The sequence below is a fragment of the Lycorma delicatula genome, chromosome 2 (assembly GCF_047948215.1).
Source record: "Lycorma delicatula isolate Av1 chromosome 2, ASM4794821v1, whole genome shotgun sequence".
NCBI classification, from domain to species: domain Eukaryota; kingdom Metazoa; phylum Arthropoda; class Insecta; order Hemiptera; family Fulgoridae; genus Lycorma; species Lycorma delicatula.
Window position 1 is genome coordinate 209,317,651 of NC_134456.1, and position 26,538 is coordinate 209,344,188.

Below are 26,538 nucleotides of genomic sequence, written 5' to 3' on the forward strand. Positions count from 1 at the left end.
ATTTATTTAAAGATTACATATATAATCCCCAGAAATGCTAATTACATAAATCATGCCTTAAAATGAGCAACTCAAACCTAACATAGCAGAAATTTATTATTGTTGTCAGTACTTTGCAACTATAATCAAGCTGCTATCAGGGCCTTTAGGCTTTGTCATATGATTCTAATGGAAATTATTGATGAACATATGTTGAAAAGCACATCCATTTTTATAGAAGTTAAGAATTTCTACACACAAATGAACGTACTATCTGTATATAATATATATATATATATATATATATATATACACTCTTAAATATATATAATGATTATCAAAATATACATATATATAATATAATCTATAAAATATATATATATATATGCCAAAATATATATAATCTATATTATATATATTTTGGCAATATAGAATTGCCAAAATTCAGCATTGGCATTCTACATATATTGGCAATTTATAGAATTTTAACAATTCTATAAATTGCCAAGCAATTTTATAGAATTGTTTGGCACAGTTCTATAAAATGTGCCAAACACATTTTCTTATCATGAAATAATGATTATCATTATAGACTGAATGATTGATTCATATGAGGTATTCATATTTCAGTACTTTCCTAATACTTAGTACATATTTCTTGGCAGGCCTGCAGACACTAGCTGCACATATTTTTCGTTCAGTGTATATAATGATTATTAAATTTAAAAAAAATATTTACTGTTATTTTTTATTTATTCAATGATCAGCTATCTATATTTTACCTAACACTTTGTTCAGTTCAAGTAAAAAAAAACCTACACTTTTATTTTTTTCATTCAAAAAACTCATAATGATATATATATTTAGATACATTATTGATATTCTGCCATTCTCTAGTTATTCAGATTTGAATGAAAAGAATACTTTTATTCTATCTGTTACCCTCCAACTGACACTTCAATTTTCCAGGTCAAGTGAAGCCAACTTCATTCCCCAGATTTGATGTCAAATTGAGTTTTTTTAATGCAGGCTCATTCAAGATTGTTTTATATTCTTTTCTTACCTGTCAAAATTCAAAAAATTTAGTATAACCAGTTACAGAAGTAATGCTGAATAAAGTTTGGAAAAAAATGGTTTTTAGATGAGATGTCTGCCATTTTATAAATAATAACATCAACTAGATACATTTCTTTTTTTAATTTGATATATTTTGCTGTAAAATCAGATAAATTATATAATTATCTAAATTATATAATGAAAATTATATAATTATATAAATAACTTGCTTAACATATTTTACATCATTCTATGAAAGGGTAAAAAGAAAGTAATCAAAGTTGAAGTAAAAAAAAGAAAAAATGAAGGATTTGTTTAAATTATATGACCCAACATTGTTTTATATATTTTACACCTCTGATAATAAAACAAAGTAAAAATTATTTTGTACAGGTCTTTAATCGGTATATGCTTAATTTCAGGAATCAGACAATCTAGATGTAAAACCTAAAGTTAAAAATGGCATTAAATGTGAAACATTTGAAAATTATGAAAGCATGAAAAATGAAGTTCATGAAAAACAGAATCCACCTGAAATAAATGATATTGATGTGGAAAAGGAAGAGGGCAATAGTAATAGTGATAATGACTAGGAAGAAGAATTTGAAAGTGAGAAGAAGGAGGATGAAAAGGTAAGTTTATTTTTATTCAACTATCTTTTTAATGTGCCAAACACATTTTCATGAATAATAATTATCATTATAGACTGAATGATTGATTCATATTTCAGTACTTTACTGATATGTAGTACATATTTCTTGGTAGGCGTGAAGACAGCTGCACATATTTTTCATTCAGTGAGTTTATCTGTTGTGTGTTACATTTCTGAATCATCAGCTTCTCAATTAGCAGCAAAATATAACTTTTGCAGCCAGTCCTTAAACTGCAAGCTATTCACATGGAAAGGAAAGCACTAATTTTTTTTTTACTCTTGACTAATAACGATTGTCAACAGTTTGATTAGTATTTTTATTAAAGGTACAACTTTATGTTGTCAGTGACATATGTATTTTGGTACATTTATGCATACTAGTTTTTCTTATTCGTTATGATTTTATACCGGCAAATTATCCAATTAAATATTACTCCATTACATAGTGTGACATTATACTACATCAACCTTTCACACCACCTTCTCTAACAGAAAAATACTAATAAAATCACAGAGGAAATACTCTGTTTGTAAAATGTATACAGCATATTCAGTATTTCCGGTTCATTTATATTTAAATGCCTCTATTTAAAATGACTAATCTAAGAATTATGATGAAATTACAAGTAAATGCAGAATTACTTAGTTTTTATAATCATAATATTAAACATAATCATAATTGTTTTTATAAACATATTGTTTAAAATTTTCATTTAAAAGAATCATTGAAAAACCAATTAAAATGACAACTGTTATTAATGATTAATTTCACACATTGGAAATTAAGAACCTTTTCTCATGTTATTAAACTTGACAAGTAACCTTGTTTTCAGTATTTGCATGTTACAGGAAATCAATCAATCATCAGTGAGATAAGTTACTTAAAATAGGAAAATTTTGTTTAAAAATTATATCTAACTTTACATCAGGAGTTATATTAACAAATACATGTTTTATTATTCATTAAGTTAACTTCATCAATTTACTGGTTTACTAATTATCTATAATTTATTATTATTTTTTATTGTTTTAGGAATCCAGTGATGATATTAATGCATCCAACCAATTATACTTTTGCAGAATTTGTTGGCAGCATTTTCGCTATAAGATTCCTCTAAAACGCCATATGCAAAGAATTCATCAAAAGGAAAAGCCTTCTGTCAACAGTTGTAAACCATGTAAGATAGCTCTTTATACACCTCGAAAGTTTTCAGAGCACTTTAAAAGCTGTCCATTTGGATACCTCCAAAAAAAAATATTTACATCTCAGCAGTGCGGTAAGGTATTTGCTATACAGAAACATTTAAATCAACATGAAGCTGCACACGACAAAACTAAACAATCTTTTGCTTGTAGTCTTTGTGGCAAAGAATTTACAAAACAGAGAATACTAACTCATCATATTTCAATGCATAAAGAACACTGGTAGAGTTGTAAAGTATGCAAAAAGCCATTTAAGAAAGCTAATGATCTTAAAAAACATATGCTTACTCATGATAACAAAATACCATATTTTTGCGCAAAATGTAAAAAAGGGTTTCTTGAAAAAAAATCAATTTAAGAAGCATAAGAAACGGTCCCACAAGGCAAAAAACAACATGTACTGGATGTTTAATTACTGATCAACTAATATGAACATAAGTTTATGAAAACTACTGACAGCATAAAATCAATAATAGAAGCACCTTTTGAATCTTATTGTTAAAAATTATGCACAGACTATAATTTACATAAAAATTTGTTTAAAGTAAGAGAAATATGTTACAGGAATATGTTGTTTAATTAAAAGAATATCTTTTATAATTTTCTTTATTTTAGTAAGATGTAATTATTACTGTGTTTAAAAAACAACTTGATAAATTTGTTTAGAAATATAGAATTTTTTCCATATTGGTCATGTTGACTTTTAAACTTATTTTTACAACCCATATACATTCTATTAATATTTTATTACTGTGCTGTAACTTTTAACAGTTATAGTATCATTCAATTTAACCATGCAAGTAAGAAAAACTGATCCAAAAACATGGCAAACTAATAAGAAAAGCAGTTTCACAGAAAATTAAACAAATTTTTTTTCTTAAATGATTATAACTTTTCATATAAATATTAATAATACTTTACACATTTAACCTAATCAATATGTCATTGATTAATAATAGTCCGTGTTACTGATTTCCAATTTTTTAAAAATAAACAAAGATGAAATTTCTGAAGAATGGTCTTTTCCAACAAATATATTTTATATTTATAGATGTCTAATTAATCTTTGAATGGAATACCTGCAGAATTACTGTGCAGTGTAGGTGAGGAAGAGATAGATACATTATACAAACTGGTGTGTAATATTGACAAAAAAGGAGAAGTTCCATCCGACTTCAAAAAGTGTTATAGTCATGATACCAAAGAACGCAAGAACAGATAAATGTGAATACAGAAAAATTAGCTTAACAAGTCATACCTCAAAAATCTTAACTAGAATTCTGTACAGAAGAATTGAGAGGAGACTGGAAGAAGTATTAGCAGAAGTCCAATTTGGTTTCAGGAAAAGTATAGGGACAAGGGAAGCGATTTTAGGCCCCAGATTAATAGTAAAAGGAAGATTAAAGAAAAACAAACCAACATACATGGCATTTATAGACCTAGAAAAGGCATTCGATAACGTAGACTGGAATAAAATATTCATCATTTTAAAAAATTAGGGTTCAAGTACAGAGATAGATGAACAATTGCTAACATTTACAGGAACCAAACAGCAACAGTAACGGTTGAAGAACATAAGAAAGAAGCTGTAATAAGAAAGGGAGTCCAACATGGATGTTCCCTAACCATGTTACATTTTAATCTTTACATAGAACTAGCAGTTTATGATGTTAAAGAACAATTTAGATTTGGAATAACAGTACAAGGTGAAAAGATAAAGATGCTACGATTTGCTGATGATATAGTAATTCTAGCTGAGAGTAAAAAAGGATTTAGAAGAAACAATGAACGGTATGCAATCGCATGAGAATAAACAAGAACAAAAAGAAAGTAATGAAATGTAGTAGAAATAATGTAGATGAACCACTGAATATTAAAATAGCGAGAGAAAAGATTACGGAGATAGAAGAATTTTGTTATTTGGGAAGTAGAATTACTAAAGATGGACGAAGCAGATGCAGTATATAATATTAAATGCCGAATATCACAAGCGAAACAAGCCTTCATTCAGAAATATAATTTGTTTACATCAAAAATTAATTTAAACATCAGAAAAACATTTTTGAAAGTATATGTTTGGAGCATAGTTTTATATAGAAGTGAAACTTCATATAAAGATCGGAGTACATGAGAAGAAAGCATTAGAAGCTTTTGAAATGTGGTGCTATAGGAGAATGTTAAAATCAGATGGGTGGCTAAAGTGACAAGTGAAGTGGTGTTGCGGAAAATCGATGAAGAAAGAAGCATTTGAAAAACTATGGTTAAAAAAGAGACAGACTTACAGGCTACATATTAAGGCATCCTGGAATAGTCGCTTTAATATTGGAAGGACAGGTAGAAGGAAAAAGTTGTGCAGGCAGGCAATGTTTGGAGTACGTAAATCAAATTGTTAGGGATGTAAGATGTAGGGGGTATATCAAAATGAAACGACTAGCACTAGGTAGGGAATCTTGGAGAGCTGCATTAAACCAGTCAAATAACTGAAGACAAAAAAAAATATTAATCTTTAGATAAAAATAACAGATAATTCTTTATATAGTAACAATGTAAATAGTTTTTAAAAGTGATGAAATTTTTTAATTAAGTTTACATATTACTGTTGGCAGTGTATAGGTTATAATTCTGAATAAATAACATTACCAGAAACACTGACAGGAAAAACAAGAACAACCCTTTTATTATTATATTTTTAAAATATACAACTAATAATCATGAATAATTAGGTAAAATGAACAAAGAAAACGGTTCTAAATGAACATGCAATCCTATTACACAATGCTATGTGTTTCCAAAATTTGCCAAACAAGGCAAGGCAAGTTTATATTATTAATGTTTATATTATCAAAAAAATACTCTATGCAGTAAAACGAAATGGTGAGAGAGTGTGAACTTAAATCAAATTGCACTTTCAACAAATGGACAGGATATTTGATCAGTCAAATATGTGGCAAAAAGGTGAATCTCACCAGAAACTATATAAAGTATAAGATAATCAACACAGCTATTATTAACTGTTTAGTGTGCTGCTGCTATTAGAGTAAAATAATTAGGCGTGTGGTTGGACAAGCACCGGTCCTTTACTAGACATGTTGAGGAGGTGGCGAGAAAGTGCGAAAATGTGGTGCAGGCGCTCAGCAAAATCATGAAGAATAAGGGCAGTCCTCAGGTGGGGAAGTGAAAACTGTTGACCAGTGTGTACTCTTCAGTAGTGTTATATGGAGTTCCTGTATGGATGTCGAGGGACATGAGTGTGAGGCGTTTGGTTATGCAACAACGTAGGTTAAATATATGTATCATCGGTTATAGCTCAGGTGCCACACATAGATTTACAAGCACGTATGAGAGCTTCAATAGTGGCCAGACGATTCAAAAAGGAAGCAACTGACGGTCTCTACATGGTTTGGTGTGACAGATTGCAGGATTCAGACAGAGGAAGGTGAACCTATGGGCTCATCAGTGACATCAGAAACTGGGTGAAGCAAAAGAATGATAACGCCGGCAACGAATTCACCCATTTCCTATCTGGACGTGGATGTTTCCAGGACTATCAGTACAGGATGGGCAGATTCCATACAAGTCGCAGTCATCGATTGCGGCGGGCTGGATACAGCAGAGCAGGTGGTGTTCTTTTGCTCTAGATGACGCGACTTGAGTAGTGCTCTGGGAACAGGGTGTGGAGAGGGTCAACAGTATAATCGAGGTGATGTTCAGAAATAGTAACAAATGGGAATGCGTCTACACTAAGATCGCAACAGTGATAGAAGAGAAGGCCAATGAGGAAAGGCGATAACAGGCTGAGGAGATGAAAATCGATAGTGATATGGAGTTCAGTGATGGTTGATCAAGGGGGAGCCAGCTTCTGGAGGTGAACGGTGGGGACTCCTTGGAGTTGTCGTTCGTCAATCGCCCCCTGGGGACACCTTCCAGTCATCCAGATTCAGATAGTAGAGTGCCTGGGTGATCATGCAGAGGCTGTACATAGCACATGGTTTAGATCCCGCCCCTGCATGATAAGAGGGTAGATTTTTTAGCGAGTGAGAGCCCCGCACTATGGTCTTGAGGGCCTGGCAGGGCTTTTTCCTCCCCCTGCAGAAACAAAATATAAGATCTGTTGCCAGCCTACCAACCGTAGGCTAACGGTTGGCCTACCCACCGTAGTTATTCCGTGTCTTTTCGTCACTGGTGATCAGAACTAGATCTCCAACCAAAAGGTTACGGGCGGGACAATGCCATTTATAGCGTTGCTGAAGATAATCCTTTGACCATCGTTTCCAAATGGATTGTATAAATTTTTGGAGTAGTTGCCAATGACCTAATCGTGTAATTTCAGCCTTTTCATAACTGGGTTCAGGTAAAGATGTGAGAGGACATCCAATGAGAAAATGTCCCGGAGAAAGTGGTACTGGATGTCTTTGGTCTGTGGAAGTAGCAAAAATAGGCAGAGAATTATGACAAGCCTCAATATGTAAACACTATATAAATTCCTCAAAGTTAGGAAAATTTGACACTTTTGATTGCACTTTCCAATAGACCACCTAAATGAGGAGATGAAGGAGGAATAAATGATCAACTAATTCCTTGTGATGTAGAAAAGGTTTGAATATTTGTTTTAAATTTGTCTAACTTTAAAAGTTGATACAAGTTGTACAAAATATTTCTAGCAAAATGAAAGTTAGCATCGTTATCAGAAAATATTTTAGTAGGTATACCTCTATGTGAAATGAGTCTTTTGAAGGCAGAAATAAACTCTAAATGAATAGCTTTAGTGGCTAAACATATAAAAAGCGCTATGTAAGCCTTAATGTTTTAGATCTCTGCCAGCCTTGACGAATTATAATTGAGTTATTATTATAACTGCACAAGAAGAGAATGTTATATTGGTAACTGAACAAGCTGTTGGTATTGAGTTTTTGCATCAAATGTAAAACAAGTTAAACACTTACAAACGATTGACAAAATGATTCTTTTTGAATTTATTATCCAGTATCTCTGTCGCAACAAATGATGTGTTAATTGTACACCAGAGTGTAAGAGTCTTGAGTGCTCAGAGTTGATAATTTCATAATGTACGCACTCTGATGTAATACGATAGGATGTTTAATGTGATATTGTAAGAGAGAACATTGAAGTTTGCCACCTATACGGATGAACTTTTTTTTGGATGACCTAAAATCATCCAAAAATGGATGGATCTAGTGAACTAAGCTTACTTTGTTTATCAATGACCTGATTGGTTTTAAGATTCTTTATCTCATTATTGAAATACATGGACTGTGATTGTCGTATTAAAAAGTAGAGTATGATCTAATTCCTTAGTAGTTAAAGTACTAAAATTACATTCAGACGGTTTTGATTTAATATTGTGAATGAATCTGAAACAGAAACTAAATGTTCATAACAAAGCATGTGAAGATGAAAACCTTTGCGTGTAATGGCATGCAACAGTAGATATACATGAAATTAACATCGTTTTACGCCTTTCTGAACGGAATATTAAAATCCGTTGGCCAATGGGAAGAAGATTGTAATAACCAAGGAGGACCATGCCACCACAGTGACATATCAAGTAACTTTCTTGGTGAGCAATCTCTAGACTATACATCTGCTGGCTTAACAGAGGGTATGATGTAATGCCAATTGGTAATTGAAATATTTTGTTAAATTTCAGAAACTCTGTTACCTATAAATACCTTTCAACTCGAAGAATGTCCATGAATCCAACTAAGTGCTATGGTGCTATCCCGTCAAAGTGTATCTTTAATGCAGTAGATACCATCACAAATAAACGTGAAAGTAGTAAACAACTACAGAGTTCAAGTCTGGATAATGTGATTTGTTTTTAGAGGGCTAGTTTTGATTTAGAATATGGTAAATTAGATGTATAATTACATATATGGTTGGAGTATAAAGTGCGTATATCAAGGTATACCATAGCCCATAAAAGACATCAGAAAATCCATTTAAGTGAATAGAATGAATTTTACTATTATAAAACTTAATGGATCTAATTATGTTAAATGACTCAATAATGTAAATGATTATACAATGAAAGCCATTGTGTTGCACTGATAAACATAATTTTTGTTTCCTAACATGTGATATATGATTTTAATCTGTTTTTTGATGCTGAAAACGAATATGAACTCAGAATTTTCTATCACCCACCATTAATGAAAATTTTTTTTAATTTTAATTAAAAGATTTTTTCATTTTTCAATGTATTTTGCACTTTAAGCTCCAATATTGTATTCCGTTAACTCATTTTTTATTGTTTAACTTTGTTAAGATAATTTTTCAGCTATAAATAAACAATACTAGACAAAGAATTAAATCATATCACAGGCACATATTATGATATCTAATATTGAAGAGTGATCCTTCACGGACAAGACTAATCATGTCTGTGCAGGTAGAAACATGTAGCTGAAAACACAGCTGCATTGTCTGTATTAAGCACTGTTTTTAGAAATGAATTAATTTTGTTCAGTCTTATTGCTATCTTAAGTTTGTAAACAGTGTACTGTCATAATGTCTCAAAATTGTGTAAATGATGTGAATGCCTTTTCTTATGTAGGTGGTGAGTTTACCGTAAAATCAAACAGAAAAAACAGTACACCTTTAATTAAAAAAGCATATCATTTGTACTTTCAGTGTAAAATTGGTAATCAGGAAAAGACGTGGGCTCCTCGTATAGTATTTACTAATGGTTCTGTATATTTAAGAGGATGGCTGAAAGATACACGGAAGGCTTTGCCATTTGGTGTACCTATGGTTTGGCGTGAACTAAAGGATCATGTAACGATTGTTGCTTATATTCAACAAGTGTGTCTGGAATTTGTAAAAAATCTAAACATTCTGTAAAATATCCTTCATCGCAATCTGCCATCAGGCCTGTACCTCACAGTAAAATTATTCCAGTTCCTACGCCACCTGTGAATGTATGTTTCGAAAGCAGCGAAGAAGAATCTGGTAGTACTGAGAAAAAGACAATGATTTTGATTTTAAATTATCTTTTGATAAGCCACATCTCATATCACAAGGTGAATTAAATGACTTGGTCAGGAATTTAAATTTATTAAAAAATCAAGCTAAACTGTTAGGATCAAGACTGCACGGTTAGAATTTACTTTAAAAAAATACAAAATTTTACGCCTTTTAAGGCCGACAAAAAAAAACTTTCTCCATACTTTATTGATAAAAATAATTTGATTTATTGCACAAATATTGATGAGCTTATGTTGCACTTAGGACACGTTCATAAACCTGAGGTAACAAATATCCTTCGATACCAATCGCTTATGGTATCAATTTGAAAGAGACATACGACGTGATGAAAAAAGTTCTTAAAAAAATAAATTATAAATTACATAGCTGGATCATATGTGGTGATTTGAAAGTTATAGCTATTTTATTAGGCATGCAGTTAGGCTATACTAAGTACATGTGTTTTTTTTGCGAATGGGACAGCTGAGCTAGGGATAAACATTGTTACCAAAGAGTGGAAGAAACGAGACAACTTACCTCCAAATGGGAAAAATATTATCCATGAGCTCTTAGTTGAACCCAAAAAAATATTTTTCCTCCTCCCCATATCATGCTGGTACTAATGACAAATTTTGTGAAAGCAATGAAGAAGGATAGTCCTAGATTTTTGTACATCAGGTAGAAATTTTCGAATGTAAGTGAAGGAAAAATTAAAGAAGGAATATTTTTTGGTCCTCGAATAAGAGAGTTGGTCAAAGATGATGTATTTAACCCGATTTTAAATATTGCAGCTTGGGCTTCATTTAAAGACGTTTGCAAAACTTTTCTCGGCAAACAAAAATCCGACAATTACCACGATATTGTTAATCAACTTCTTACTTCATATAGAGCTATGGGATTTAATATATCTTTGAAAATAGATTTCCTCCACTCACATCTGGATTTTTTCCCAGACAACCTCAAAGACGTAAGTGACGAACACTGTAAACGTTTCCACCAAGACATTTCGGTGGTGGACAGCCTCTGTAAAGGGAAATGGAATACTAACATGTTAGCTGATTACTGTTGGACATTAATTCAGGATGTGCCTGAGGCTATTTATAAAAGAAAAGCATCAGCGAAATCATTGCAACACAGATATTGTAATGAAAAATTATAAATTTAAATAATATCTAACAAAGATGGCTTGGAAATATTATGCACTTATGTTTTTAAATGCATATTTATATACAGATAAGAGTTTACCATTATCCATAAAACTTCCTATATATTGTTATTCGAGTGGAGTGGTTTTCAATTTTACATTTTGTATGACATTATTTACTGCTTTAAAAAAATTACTACCCTTCATTTTACCAGTTTGAAAAACATTTGGCATGTCCCCCAAACTACCTTCTAGACATGACAATTGCTAGTGGTGGGGGAAACTGTTGCCGATAATAGTTACTGATAATACTATTTAAATATATCGGTAATGATCAGGTGCGATACAAAACATGATATAGATATGGACATATTATAGCATGTGAAGGATTCACCTATCTTGAAAGCAGAATTATGTCAGATGGGTGAAAAACCTCAAACAATATAATATAAACAAAAAATTAAGAAAACAACTGATGATGACATTCATATGGAGTGTTTTCTTATATGTTTTCAGAATTTGAAAATAACCATTGAAGAAGTGTTACAAAGGATTGACAAGGTGGCCTGATTATGAAACTTATCAAAGAAAAGGCAAGATACGCAGATAGGACATGTACTACGGCATAATAGTTTGTTGCACACCATAATAGAGAGCATAGTTGAAGGAAACAATACACATACATATATTTATTCTGTAAGCAACAACAGGATTACATGTTTTATTCATTAAAAATGAATTGGTACTGAAATTGTCTTATTTTTAGATACCGCTTTCTATCTGCTAAACATAAAGAAATGTGTCACCAACACAGGACTTGCTCGTTATTGAAGGATACGTCCAAGCAACAGGTGTGCCTTTTGTCACACACCATTAAAGGAAGTATCTTTAAATAACAATGAATACTTAATGTTTAAATAAATAACACCAGAATGTAATTCTGGCACCAGTGCATCCCTGGCAATTAGCAGATAGTCTGTACAACTTTGAACTTGTGATTTCAAGTAAGAAGACTAATGGATGAAAAGGAGTAATGTTAGAAAAACAGAATTAATGAAATATCCTCTTAAGGAACAATTTAACAAATAAAAGAGTATGGAAGTTTGGAGATGTAAAAACGAATCAAAAAAGGTAGTATTATTTAATAAAAAGTAATAGTTATACTTACTAAGATTGAACCTTCGTTGATCTTTATGTCTATGTTGAGAGAACTTCTTTGTGTTATTTATGGTGTAACAATAATATTAAGAAATATTATAATAAATAATAAAAAAAACAATGTGAATGTGAGAATGTGTGTATTTTTTTATAAATATATAACAATTTTTTTTTTTTTTTTGTTAAGTATGTAACAATTTCAGTAGTTGGTTCAAGCACGAAATACAAGATGGCGTACCCACAGTTAGCAAACTTTTGAAATATTTGTTTAGATAATATTTTTTAATTTTCTTTGTAAAATGTTAATGTGATGAAAGTAGTAGGCAGCAATTGTTTTTATGTAATTGTTTTTTTTTTTGTTTCATTCAACTGTAAAATTTCTTTTGATAGTAGTTTTTTCTTGTAATTTTTTTTTTATGTTAAGATTTCTTGTAATCTTTTTTTTTTAATGTAAAGATTTCTTTTGACGGTAGTATTTTTTTTTTTTTTTTTTTTGTTTCATTCAACTGTAAAATTTCTTTTGATGGTAGTTTTTTTCTTGTAATTTTTTTTTATGTTAAGATTTCTTTTGACGGTAGTATTTTTTTTTTTTTTTTTTTTTGTTTCATTCAATTGTAAAATTTCTTTTGATGGTAGTTTATTCTTGTAATTTTTTTTTTTATGTTAAGATTTCTTGTAATCTTTTTTTTAATGTAAAGATTTCTTTTGACAGTAGAATTTTTTTTTTTTTGTTTCATTCAGCTGTAAAAAATTTCTTTTGATGGTAGTTTTTTCTTGTAATTTTTTTTTATGTAATGATTTCTTGTAATCTTTTTTTTTAATGTAAAGATTTCTTTTGACAGGAGTATCTATTTATTATTATTTTTTTTTTTGTTACATTCGACTGTAGTGTTTCTTTTTAAATTTTTTATCATTTATGTCAATTTTCTTTGTAACTATTTCAATTGATGACAGTAGTAGGTAGCAATTTTTTTTATGTAACTTTCTTTTTCAATTTTTTGCAATCGCTTATGTCAATTTTCTTTGCAACTATTTCAATATGATGTATGCATGTTGTAGTAGGCAGCAATTTATTTTTGTAAATTTTTTTTTTTTTTTTTATGTAACGATTTCTTTGGCTGTAGTTTTCTCTTTCAAATATTTGTAATTATTTATGTAAATTTTCTTTGTAACGACTTTAATATTATGACAGCAGTAGGAAACAATTTTTTTTTTTTTTTTTTTTTTTTTTATGTAACGATTTCTTTTTCAATTCTTTGCAATCGCTTATGTCAATTTTCTTTGTAACTGTTTCAATATGATGTAGGTTGTAGGCAGCAAATTTTTTTTGTAAGGTAATTTTTTTTTTAAGTTATGTAATGACTTCTTGTGACTGTAGTTTTCTCTTTATCAAATATTTGTAATCATTTACGTAAATTTTCTTTGTTAATATGATAACAGAAGTAGGCAGCAAATTTTTTTTTTATGTGATGATTTCTTTTGAATGTAGTTATTTCTTTATTAATTTTATTCTATCATTTATTTCAATTTTCTTTGTAACTATTTCGGTATTGTATAAGTTGTAGGCAGCACTTTTTTTTTTTTAATTTATTTCAATTTTCTTTGTAACTATTTCAATATTGTTTAAGTTGTAGGAAGCAATTTTTTTTTTTATATATATGACGATTTCTTTTGAATGTAGTTATTTCTTTATTAATTTTATTTTATTATTTATTTCAATTTTCTTTGTAACTATTTCAGTATTGTTTAAGTTGTAGGAAGCAATTTTTTTTTTTTATATAACGATTTCTTTTTTTTAACTATGTAACAATTTACGTAAATTTTTTTTTTAAACATTTCAAGATGATGAAGTAGTTGGTTCAAGGGCGAAATAAAAGATTGTGTACCCACAGCTTCTCAAACTTTCAAGATATTCGTTAAATAGATAATATTTATAACATGAAAAAATAAACTAGACTGGTATAACATTTACTATTTTAAAAAAATTAGTTTGGTGACACTAGCTCTGTGGAGGGTTAGAACCAACCTAAGTTTAGACATTATCAGTGTTATGGTCGGGTAACCCCTGATGCTGAAAAACATCACTTATTGTGATGTTATGATATCTTGATATTGTATTTTTTATGTTTTTACTGTTATTTGGATGATGTGTATCAAAGATGTTCTATTTCCATATTCAATTTGTAACCGTTAAACTGTAATAATTATAATGGACTACAGACAAATAGTTACCTAACAAAATTGAATTCTTCAATTTTAGATCAATCAAATACCAAGAGATATTACAATTAAAATTCTGTATGAAATAAAGATGTTACAATATTTCTGGAGTATGACTTATTTTTTGAGTGATTATCTTTTTTGTATAATTCTTGTTTTTGATATATTATTGATATAGATAATATACATTTGGATAACAGTAAACGGTGATATTTCCTGTTTACTTCAGTATATTACTAGACTGTTGGTATGTGAAACTATCAACGTGTGTAAAAAAGTAGAGAAGTGTATAAAGAATATAGTGGATGATAATTGTTCAGAGTCAAGAAAGTAGATGTAAGTTAAATATGAGAGAAAATTGTCAGCTTTGACCAAAAGGGAATGCATATTGATGAGCAATTATTAGACCTAGTTTGTTACAATTGTTATTCTATAAAAATTCAGACTTGAAGCAATCGGATAAAACAAATAAATGTGAAATTAAGGCATACAGAGCTGTAATCAAAGCAACCGGCGCTGATTTAATACCGACGGGTCAGTTGAAAAGCAGCAAATGCTGCAAATACATTAACTACATCAAAAACTTGATGATACATAACACCTATCACAACATTGTTTTACATACTTTATCTCCTACTACTCCTTAACAAACAACTATTAGCTAAATCACACCAAAACCCTATATATCCTTATGCTGATCAAATGTTCAATTCACCCCTATCCATGCCTTATGTTATCCATAATAAACCCCCCCCCACCCATTAGTACTGACAAAATATTACCTAAGATAATGTTGGGTCAGAACCTGAACCTAGTCCTAGTGATGATAGGACAGGTCAGGAACTAGACAGGACAGGACAGGTAGGGTGTTTATGTCAAACAAATCCCTGATGCAGTTAATGTTTTACAGGATCTACTACTTTTCTCCTTAACCGTCGGCATTAACCGTCCATTAATCTTGACTCCGAACTAGGTTTTTGTGTGTTGTAGCATTTGTTGTAAGAATGCAAGGGTGTTATTTGCCCTTTTTTTTATCCTTACATGTTCTTTGTGAATGGGAAAAATCATTGTATGGTCGGATATTGAGTTTCTCTTCATGGGTAACTGTAGTTTTCTGTAGTCCATCGTAACTATTACATTACGACAAATGTTGATTAAATATTAATATAAAATATAATATGAATATTAAGTAAGAATATTTGTCAGCATCAGGGGTGTGAAACAAAAGATGAATCAGGAAAAAAATATTAGTATAGAGTCTATTGTTTATCAGAAATGAATTTTATATGCATTAACTAACTGTACCCTGCATACTGCTGCTAGTGTCTTCATCTAGTTCGTTTCTAACCTACCGAGGCACTAGTGCTGCGTTAACATAACCTCAAGGGCGCAGGTACTGCATACACAGTGTCGGCCATCTAGGAATTTCTGTTTTCACTGTGGGAAACTCTCTTTTGTCTCAGTGTTTTCAATTAACGAATATTTCAAAGGTTGGCAAAAGAAGATGATGAATCCTCAGTTTTGCCAACCTTTGAAATATTCGTTAATTGAAAACACTGAGACAAAAGAGATCTTCTACTGACTTTCTCATCTTTTCTACTCGTTTCTCATCTACTATTGCCTACTATTGATGAATGAAGCTTTTTTATTGTTGTTTCACAGTGTTGTCAAATATTTCAAATAGTTTTTGTTATCTTTTATTTCCTGCCTACTGCCTATTTAACTGCTGCCTACTATTGATGAATGAAGCTTTTTTTAGTGTTGTTAATTAACAAATATTTTATGTTCATCTTCTATTTCCTGTCTACTACTGCCTACCACCTCGCTTACATCACATACCTACTTTACTGCTTACTACCTACTTAATTGCTGCCTACTTTTGATGAATGAAGCTTTTTTATTGTTGACTCACAGTGTTGTCAATTAACAAATATTTTATGTTGTCATCTTCTATTTTCCACCTGCTACTGTCTGCTAGCTACTTAACTGCTGCCTACTATTTGATGAATGAAACTTTTTTATTGTTGTCTCAGTGTTTTCAATAAACAAATATTTCAAACGTTGGCAAAACTGAGGATCGTCATCTTCTATTTCCCGCCTTCTACCAACCTCCTAACTACACATACTCCTTATGAATGAAGATTTCTTATTGATTTTTATCAGAACCGTATTCATTTACCATCAAATATGTAACATTTTGTTGGCAGAATTAAACTCAATCCAAATCGATTTGTCACATGCCACTTTAACATTTCTGAAAGGAAAAACAGATCAGAAAAAAAATTATTAGTACAGAATAATTTGTATATATATAACATTCATAGTTCATAAACAAATTATTCTGTACTAATAATTTTTTTTCTGATCTGTTTTATATATATATATATATATATGTATGTATTATAAAATAGAAAATAAAAATTTTAGATGGTTATCGCTTTTATAATATTATTACTACATCTCGTTCTGAAGCATTACTAATTCTAGAAGACTATTCCCACCCAATTTCCCTCATGGTTTTATCGTTCAAATTCAATGACAAATATTGTTAATTTGTTGCTTGACTAATATTTCCGATTGTGTAAATACTAGTTTTTCAATTCTTATGATTATACTATGTGTAATTCTGTATTTCATAAATAATTGCAATCTTTTTTAATAAAGAATATATATAATTCATTAATGCACAATCTAACTCCTTATCGCTAAATTTTGAATGTTACATTGTTTTTATAATGTATGTACCGTCTGAAACAGGAAAGACCATGTTTCTTTTTCTTTCAAATTTTTTTTTTTTTTTAATTTATTTCGTGTACAAAACCAGTGCATAATAATTCTGTCAGTAATAAAAAAAAATAACATGTTATTTTTATAATTATGTTATTTTTTGTTTTATTACAGACAGAATTATTATGCACTGGTTTTGTATTATATTATAATTATTAGATATAATTTTAGAATATGATAGAGTATTTTTTTCATTTACAGTTGATATCAGAGTGAGACCTGAAATAAAAAATTTGGTTTTCTCTTCTCTTCAGTTTATATACAGAACTATGTAGTAGTTATTTTATGCAGCTAAATTATGAAAGAAAATTAAAAAACCAACTATTTATACTTTTAAGTACATTTCATAAGAAAGCTACCTGTTGTAATGGGTACAATAATTTAACTTCTGGAAAATGTCGACATATCTTCACATTTCACATCCCCCAGTTCCCAAAACCACCTCAGTTCAAAAGTTTATATGTATGTATTATCTATATATTTCACTTTCTTGTGGACACAATAATGCCGTAATTTTGCACCATTCACTTTCAAATTGATACATAATATACAACGACGCAAAATATCGGTCGTGATCATTAATGGAAAAAGTCAGACCACGGGGGGTGGAAATTGGGGGGGGGGAGACTTTTTCCAAAAAAATAAAATATTGCTACAACTTTCTTATTAAGTAAAATATCAAATTTGTTTAAAGTTATCTAAGTAAAGTTTTTTTATATCACCAACCACTGGCCCAGGAGGAAGAAAAAGTAGTGTTTCAAGACAAAAAATCGGATACCTCCCTTAATAGCACAGCATCGAATCGGTTTAAAGTGGTCATTATCTAAACTTTTGTTTATCTAAAACTTTTGACTGAAATAATTTTTTATATGACCAACCCTTATGGCAAGGGTGACCAAAATATTGCTGGAATTGTAAGAAGATGGGGCGCTTTGTCGTATGCTAAACACGTGAAACTTTTTCCACATGCAACCATTGTCGTATTCAGTAAATCTGGAGTTTTTTTTTTTAAGATGGAAATTTTTTTATTCCCTACGTAGCACCGGTGAAATCTACCTCCGCCTCCTAAAAGTATCAATCGGGATTATTTTTACGTGACATATTTTACTCGTTCCTAGAAATATGAATATTGCTAGAAAATTTGGCACATTTAATTATAATTTTTAGAAAAAGACATAACAGAATGTTGTGCTGAAAATATACATACATAAAAATTACAATACCTAAAAAAATTGCGTTTTCCAATATTTTTTAAACAATATTAAAAATATTAGAAAATTGTTATAAAATATTTTATAGTGAAAATAATTCATTATTCACAAAAAGTTTTGTCAAAATTTTGGAATATCAAAAATTTCTACAGAGTATTATAACTAATGTGAATTTTAAATTTACTTCAAGAAAAACCAATAAAAAAAATCCAAAAACTGCTAAGATTACTTAGCTTACCTAATCTTTTTCTGATAATGCTAAAATGTTTAACAATAAGTACAGTTAAAGCTGTATTAGAGGCATATCGTCATTTTAACTGATTTTAAAGGAATAAACATATTGAATAAATAAATCTAAGAAGATTAAATTTTTTATTACACTCAAAGATAGGATTTCAGATCAGTTTATCGGCCATCTGAAAGGTAACTCAAGTTAAACATTGCTCTAATAGTGCTGCTTTTACCTATTTGTCAGTCACAGTAATAAGTGCATATTGCACAAATATTAAGTGCATTACCAGTCACAGTATTAAGTCCGCATTGCACATTGTATTAAATGCAATCAGAGCAGCCTAACAAAATATTTTGTTAGTTTTAAAACAATGTAAGTTCTGTTTGTTGATTACCTTTGATAGTTATTACTGCCATCTTCTCTAGTCTACAGTAACTATCTTCAGTTAATTAAAGATATATTAACCTTTATGGCCTCAAGCCTATTTTGTAAGTACTAGTTAAAAGCCTCAAGCACGTTTTTCAGAAAAAGTAGATGTTTGGTAGAAATGCCACAGAAATAACAATATACACAATAAAATTATGAAAAAAATTGTAATTACTCAGTAAACTATATAGATTGTGGTGCTGAGATCCAAAATGATGTTGCACCCTTGATTAATTATTTACTAAATAAAATTCAACTTTTTTCATTAAAAAAAAACACTGAATTTGTTCTTTATTTGAAAAAATCCGGTACTTACATATTAACGCCACCGCAACTACAGCTTTATTTAAAAACAAAGTAGTCAATCAGATTTCGGTGGAAAATGAGCCGATATAGAGTTTAACAGATTCAAAACAGTCTTTATTAATTTTAATAAATGGTTATAAAATTTATTTATTTTATAAATATAATTTAACCAAACTTAACCTACGCTCGCTAACCTTAACTAATTAACAGGAGTGTTTTGATTATTTAAATATTGCAATAATTACTGAATTTATTAAATAAATAAACAAAAAATTACAGTGTTAATTAGCGAGCGAAGCTCGCTAACTTTGACTAATTGAAATCCGATTGACTACTTTGTTTTTAAATAAAGCTGTTGCTGCGGTGGCGTTAATACGTTAAGTACCAAACATCCTTGCTATTTATATCTAATCTATCACTGTTTCTAAAAAATAAACTTATTTGTGAACAAAAAAAATTTTCGTTTAAAAATTCATATTATTTACAGTTATTGAAATTTTTGTGTTACCATTTTTTTTGTAACATTTATGCTTTGAAATTTCAAAAATAATTCTAAAATGGTCCGCTGAAAACATTTTACCAAACCAAGGGGTTGCCTGTGATGATACTGTACTCCAGTAATTCTTAAGAGTAGGGTTTCTAATTATCCCCATATTCATTTACTAGTTATGATTTACAGTGCATTACATTTTAAACTTTGTAATTTTTTTTTAATTATTTTGATATTTACCTTGTAGTAATATCTAATAATCAAGTACACTAAAAAGGTATCTGTAAATTTGAAGATAGTCCAGTACCTGCATAGATGTATTGATCTTGCTTATCTTTTATTATAACATGGTAGTAACATCCAAAGCATATCGTTGTCGAAAACATGACTAATATTGCTATAACAAGTACCATAAAATCTGAAAAGTAAAATATATATATATGATTTAAAGTTAATTTTACTTATATATTAATTTTGTGATTTTTTATATTTAAAAAATAATATAATGTTTTTATAAATATATTTTAATTATAATTTGAAGCAGTATGCGCTATTAGTTTATTTTTATTGTTTCTTCTTATTTGATTCACAGTATTGTATGTATTACAAAAGAGAACAATGTATTATTATCATTTCAAATTGGTTTTTTAACTCAAGACGTCAAGAAAAACAGTTAAAGCGGGAGGGAATAGATCCTGTTAGTTTGTATATGATTGACGTCTATTTTAATTATTAACTTGGGTCTTACTAGACTGAGTGACTTCTACATATAGGAAACTGATGTTCAAATTTTCACTTCTAACTACCATGTGGAAGGGAATTTCATTTGAATTGATTTCAGATATTGGGGTTTGAATTAATGAAAATTTTACCATTAAGAGTTTTTAACTCTTAAAAAGATTTTTTTCAATTTTCTTATCTCAAAATGGTTCATTTTAGAAACTACAAGGGGACAAAGGAGAAAGTTTGGGACAGAAGTGGATGCAAACAGCTATGACACAAGGGACGTGCCACCAAGCATGATTACATTCAGAAATATTAATTTTAGTCGGACATTTCATATTCATCCAGATATGTTGTGTTTGACCTTAGTGGGTATACACAGATGTACAACTTACAAGGAAATATTTTTGGTGCTATTCAATTTGGAGTTTGGATCTAAAAATAATAAATATTTGGAATGGGTTTCTATTTTGATGACTAGTAATCTAACTTTTTAAACTTTATATATAAAGCAACTTTATGTATTCCAATAGCAAACAGATAGCTTTGCTAATAGAAGTGGATTGACGGAAGTGATGGAATTAATTGTACTACCCTTGTGCACCATTCGCTGTGCTCTGTGCACTTTTTGTTAATGGTCATTTACATAATAGGTGCTTTGAGAGATATTGATCGATCTGTACTTTAATAGAAGCGGCACATTTATCGTGTTGAATTAAAATATCATTAGACAAATATAAAAATATAAGAAAATGCATTAATGAATATTAAATACTAAGCCTATCATTACTGTTCATTTTTACTGACTTTTCAAACAAAAGTACAGTATTACTTTCTGTTGCATAGTGGGAGTAAATTTTCTTTACGTTTTGAGGTATGAGGAGTACGAAAATACAATTCATTTAAATTGTGGTTCCTTATGTTTTTTTGTAGACTGTGTATAAAATCCTGTCGCTTGAAAATCTCCAAAACTAACAAATCAGTTTTATTGAAAACTAGGTATGCTGTAGCACTATCTAAAGCCTGTGAAAATTTTTTTGAAGCCTTATTGATTTACTCTAAATATAAAGTCAAAAAGTGTATACAGGGCAAGTTATAAACGTGGTTCGTTATGATGCTGCCAGTTGGAACAATGATGTTTCTTTACCTGCGGTATTTATTGTTAGCAGTATTGTTTGACGTATTCAGGTAGCATTAATGATTGTATGTATTTGAGCAGGGGAAAAAGGAAACAATAAAATAAGGAAAAGTCATTCTTCTTACAATATAATTATACAAGAATTATTTTCTATTCTTCCAATGATGTTAAATTATAAAAATATATCTACAATTTAATTAAAAATATAAGCAAAAAGAAATAAGTCAAAAGAATAAACACATAATAATAAAAAATTAAAATAAACTGAAATATTGAAAACAGTAAAAAAAACAGTCTAATGGAACAAACCTCTATAGCAATGCAATCAACAATCTCTTAAAAACCAGCAACCGGCTTGGGCTATGAGTCATCTTTTCCGCATGTTTGTTATAAACCCGCTAGGTGGTGCTAATTACTTTATGTAGCTTGATAAATGTGTCGACCATTTCGTTGTATTGAAAAACAACTGAGTAATGTATCAAGTAGACCAATTCGATAAACATTCTGTGTAGTGATGTGAAATGTGTGTAGCACTGTAGGGCTAGTTGTAAAATGCTCTTGATTTTTCCATGTACTTTATGTTGATGAATTTCTCACAGTTTGGTGATGGTATGATGCTGTAGAATGCAACAGGATACTGTGGCCAAGGAACTAAAGTATTTCGTAGAGAATGAATGGTGTATTTCGGAGAGATTTAACCAGATTTTCTATTTATGGTACCAAAAATGTATCCACCGTTGGTGCACAATTCCATTAAAGAAATTGATTATTCTGCTTTGACCCTGGTCTAGTGAAGAATCGATACTGGCCATCATTTTCTTGCCTAATTCACAAGATACTATTTTCCTCTTTTTTTCAGTCCATTGTTTCTTTCTACGGGCTAACAACAGCGACAGCATCATTTACTGTAGACTGATCTGTAACAGAAAATTATAATATAACTGTTACAAAAGACAATTGCTTTCTACGGCTTGATATGCCTCAAACAAATACAGTACAAAAATGAATTAAAGGAAAATCTTAGCTTATAATTTAACTACATTTCTAATTAAGTCAAAGAAAAAACATTTACTCTATAAATAAGACATAATTAACACAGTAGCCGTTTCATTTTTTCCAAAATCAACAAAAAAAAATTAAATATTGGATTAGTCTGTAATGCTGAGATGGGATTAGTCGTCCCAAGGAAGAAGCATAATTTTAAAGGAAGATAGATAATTTTCATTATCTATCAGCTTAAAAGCCCAGTTACATTCTGCTGGTACAGTATAAAAACGTTTATAAATTTAAATATCTATCCTATTGGAATTTAAATAGTATAACCAAATTATCTGACTGAAAATCTTGTCTATTTTAATTACGAAATGTTCGGTAAAACATTTTTTTGTAATTATTTACAAACATTAGTTTATTAGAACTATTAATAATAAACGATTAATACTTTACAGTAAATAAATTCCGGCAGGAAAAATCAGTATCTAGGACACACATTCCCAGAACAAAGACAAGTATTTCATTCCGGCACATTTGGTCAGCCTAATTTAACACATCACATTTAAACTAAGCACTTATAATGAAAATAATCCTTACTACATACCTGTATCATCAGGAATATTGATGTAGTTGATCGATAAGCCAAACGTTTTCTTATAAACTGCAGTTTCCTCGTAATACAAATTTTTGTGTTGTTTAGTTGCACCAAAACCAGTTATTTTAGTCAGTTAATTTCTTATGGTATTTTATTCAGTTGTATCTAATATTTACCCACTTCTTCCACAAACAGCTTCCTGGAAAATTTTTATTCCAATCACATTATTTTGATTGCAATAAATGAATAATACTCATAATTATTACTTACTCAAGAATTAATGCCCAATGTATGCCAATAAACCTTGTTAACATCAGAATGAATAACAATAGAAGTTTCCAGTATTTTAACACTCCAAAATGCCATCATAAATTTCATTTATTTTATTTGTTTCAATGTTTGTAGATAAAAAGTATAAAGTAAAAAATTAATTTTTGCTTAAAACGAAAGGGTTGCCCATGAATGGGTTCAACTATATCTGCAATCATGTCTCAAATTTTCTTAAAACATTGTAATTAACGATATTATGAACAAGTATCAAATATTATTCTGGATTAGATATGTGGACGATACATTGATCATATACAATCCAATGAAAAATGACAACATATGACTATTTTAAATGGGTATAATTGTTACTTCTGTAACGTTTGCCACATACTTGATTGCAAAACATGAAAGTGATGTGAAAATCTTCTGGTGCTTGAGGTGGTTGATAATTTTAATTCTTATTCAATATTGCTTCTTCGGCATTGGCATTTCTCACAAAACATTCCTGACCAGCATGAATTTTTGTGATTTAAGCATACCTGTTTCTCAATTTCTCCAGAGCCTCAAATGTTTTACCTCTCCTGTACTCTTTGATGTGGATAAATTTCCCAATATTCACGCACATTAGCCAATCCATTTTTATTTACATTATCTTAAATTAACATGTCTTTCAACTCCAAATGAATACAGATTTTGGTATCATATATCCTGAATGACAGACCGAACAATAAAAGCACAAACACTGCTCAAATGAATATTCAAATGCTAGATGCTAAACTTAATTGTTGATCAGCTTTATTGCCGACCTATGAAAAAATACAAATTTTTAATGTTTTAGAAGGACATCTTTCAAATTTATTTTTATCATTTTTTGCATTTGTATGTAAATTGTTCTGTTTAAAATTGTTTCACTTTTCCGATCCAGTTTTTATGTTTGGTTTCTAATTAAAGTTGAACTTCTCAAATTTGTGTTTAATTTTAATAGATGTTATTTATATCAATTTTCTCAGAATTAAATTCTCTACAAAGTTAACTAGAAATTTTTATTTGTTTATTGGTAAATTAATAAAGTTATTTTATTCCAAAGCTTTAAATGTGTTTTCTGACAAAACGTTTTTGTGTTTTACACCTTTTTTCTTAAAACCTAAGTAAGATAGAGATCTGGAAACTTGTTTATTCAATTTCTTTGATTAAATCCATAAGGAAGCTCCAAATTTACCCCTCAATTTGTACCCCAAGAAATCTAGTACAGTTATATTTCACAAAGGGTGCAGAAAACCAAGTTAAATGTTTCTGACATATGTGTATATGAACCTTTCTTCTTAATATAAACTTGCTCAGCCAATCCGCAAAGTACAGAATTAAAGAACACCTTACCTTACTTTTTTTTCATTTTCAAAGCGCTTTTGGGCCTAAGCCCATCTTCAGTAATTTAAATTTTTTTTCTTTTTTACATTTACCTATTAAAGTAATGATACTTAAAATTTTTAGAACAAATATTTGTTCAGTCAATAAAAACTGTTTTTTTTAAATTTAGAACGTTATATTATTTAAAATCTTTAACATGCTGTCAATATATCAATACGGTACTGTACTCAATATGTTGAGTACAGTAATATATATTCTGGTTTACAACTACCTGTTAAATCCAAAACCAGATTTCAAACCATATTGTGAAATCAGAAAAATGCTGCTTTTATTTACTCTGACCTCGCGCAGTATTTAGTACCCAATCTTTAACTCAAGTTGTGAAAGAATACAGTTCAATCAAAAAATTGTGTGGACCAAATATTTTAGGAATATGATGTTTTCACAAGTAAAATTATTTATTGATACTTGTTTTCATATTCCAGTTTTGTTTCAAAAAGTCTACCCAGCTGACCTGTAAGAGAAAGTAGCTGTGGGGTTCATTCACTGTACGTCACTTGATTTCAAAATATGAAGAGATGTTTACATGTTGGAAGTCCACAGTATTGACAAGTTATCTTCCACCCGTACTATGAATATTTTGTCCTTAATGTAACTGGATGTTGTCATATGCAAGAGTAGAGCACATTCAATTACTGTAGTCTTATGTAAATTCCTTTGTCATCATTTTGTAGTCGACACAAGAATGACCAAACTGAAAAGAATTTAATAAAAGTTTCAGAATAAACTTATCATAACCCTGATTAAACTCTTAACTGTGTTTTAATTTTTAATTATTTGTGTGGAAATATCCTTCTCCTTAAAAATAAAGCCAATAGTATAATATCAATTTAAATTTAAAGTTTTCAATGTAGACTCCAAAATCCTTTTAATAGAAAGGTTTTTATTAGAAAAACCACTAAGAATATTTTTCATCAAAATATTTCAAAGATAACAACCAAATAGACTTTTGCAATTAAATTTTTTTTTTAATTTACCACAAAGTATCAAATTCTTTTTTTAAAAATTATAATGTATTTAATTAGAATGATGTTTTTATTACTTTGTTTCAGTATTTACACATCCTTAATTAATCAGTAAATATGAGTCAGCCATTTGTGATTACTTGGTCACAATCATCAAGCATTATTATTTTTGTATAACATATGACGGAAAAAAATTATGTTAAATTGTAAGTACTATAGTTTTTTTTTTTTACTTTTTTATATAACAGATTCACCAAGAAGTTTGAAGTTGTTTTTGATTATAATTTATGCAATCTTACTTTTTGTAATTTATTAATTATTATTATTATTAATTATTTATTAATTTTTTGTACTTTTTGAAATTTAGTTACTTTATTCAAACTTTCATGTCTGAATTTATCACTTGATTCTGCCAAACAAGGAACTCTCTTTCAGTTTCAGCCAGCCTTCTTGGCTTGAGCCATTGGCGAAGTAATTTGAATACATAATACTGCATGATAAAGGTTTTTTATACTTGTGCTATTCTGCAATTTAGAATAGACGTAGTTTATGCTGAAAATGGGAAAATACACTTCCAA

At 29.6% G+C, this 26,538-nt stretch overlaps 1 long non-coding RNA gene across 1 annotated transcript; it reads right to left on the bottom strand.

The window, feature by feature from the left end:
• Positions 1–22,021: 22,021 nt before the first annotated feature.
• On the bottom strand, positions 22,022–25,551 carry LOC142320357 (uncharacterized). The gene is made up of 3 exons (XR_012755354.1): positions 25,450–25,551; positions 23,307–23,496; positions 22,022–22,626 (listed from the first exon to the last, which is right to left on the bottom strand). It is a non-coding gene; the product is annotated as an uncharacterized LOC142320357 (long non-coding RNA).
• Between the last annotated feature and the right edge of the window lie 987 nt (positions 25,552–26,538).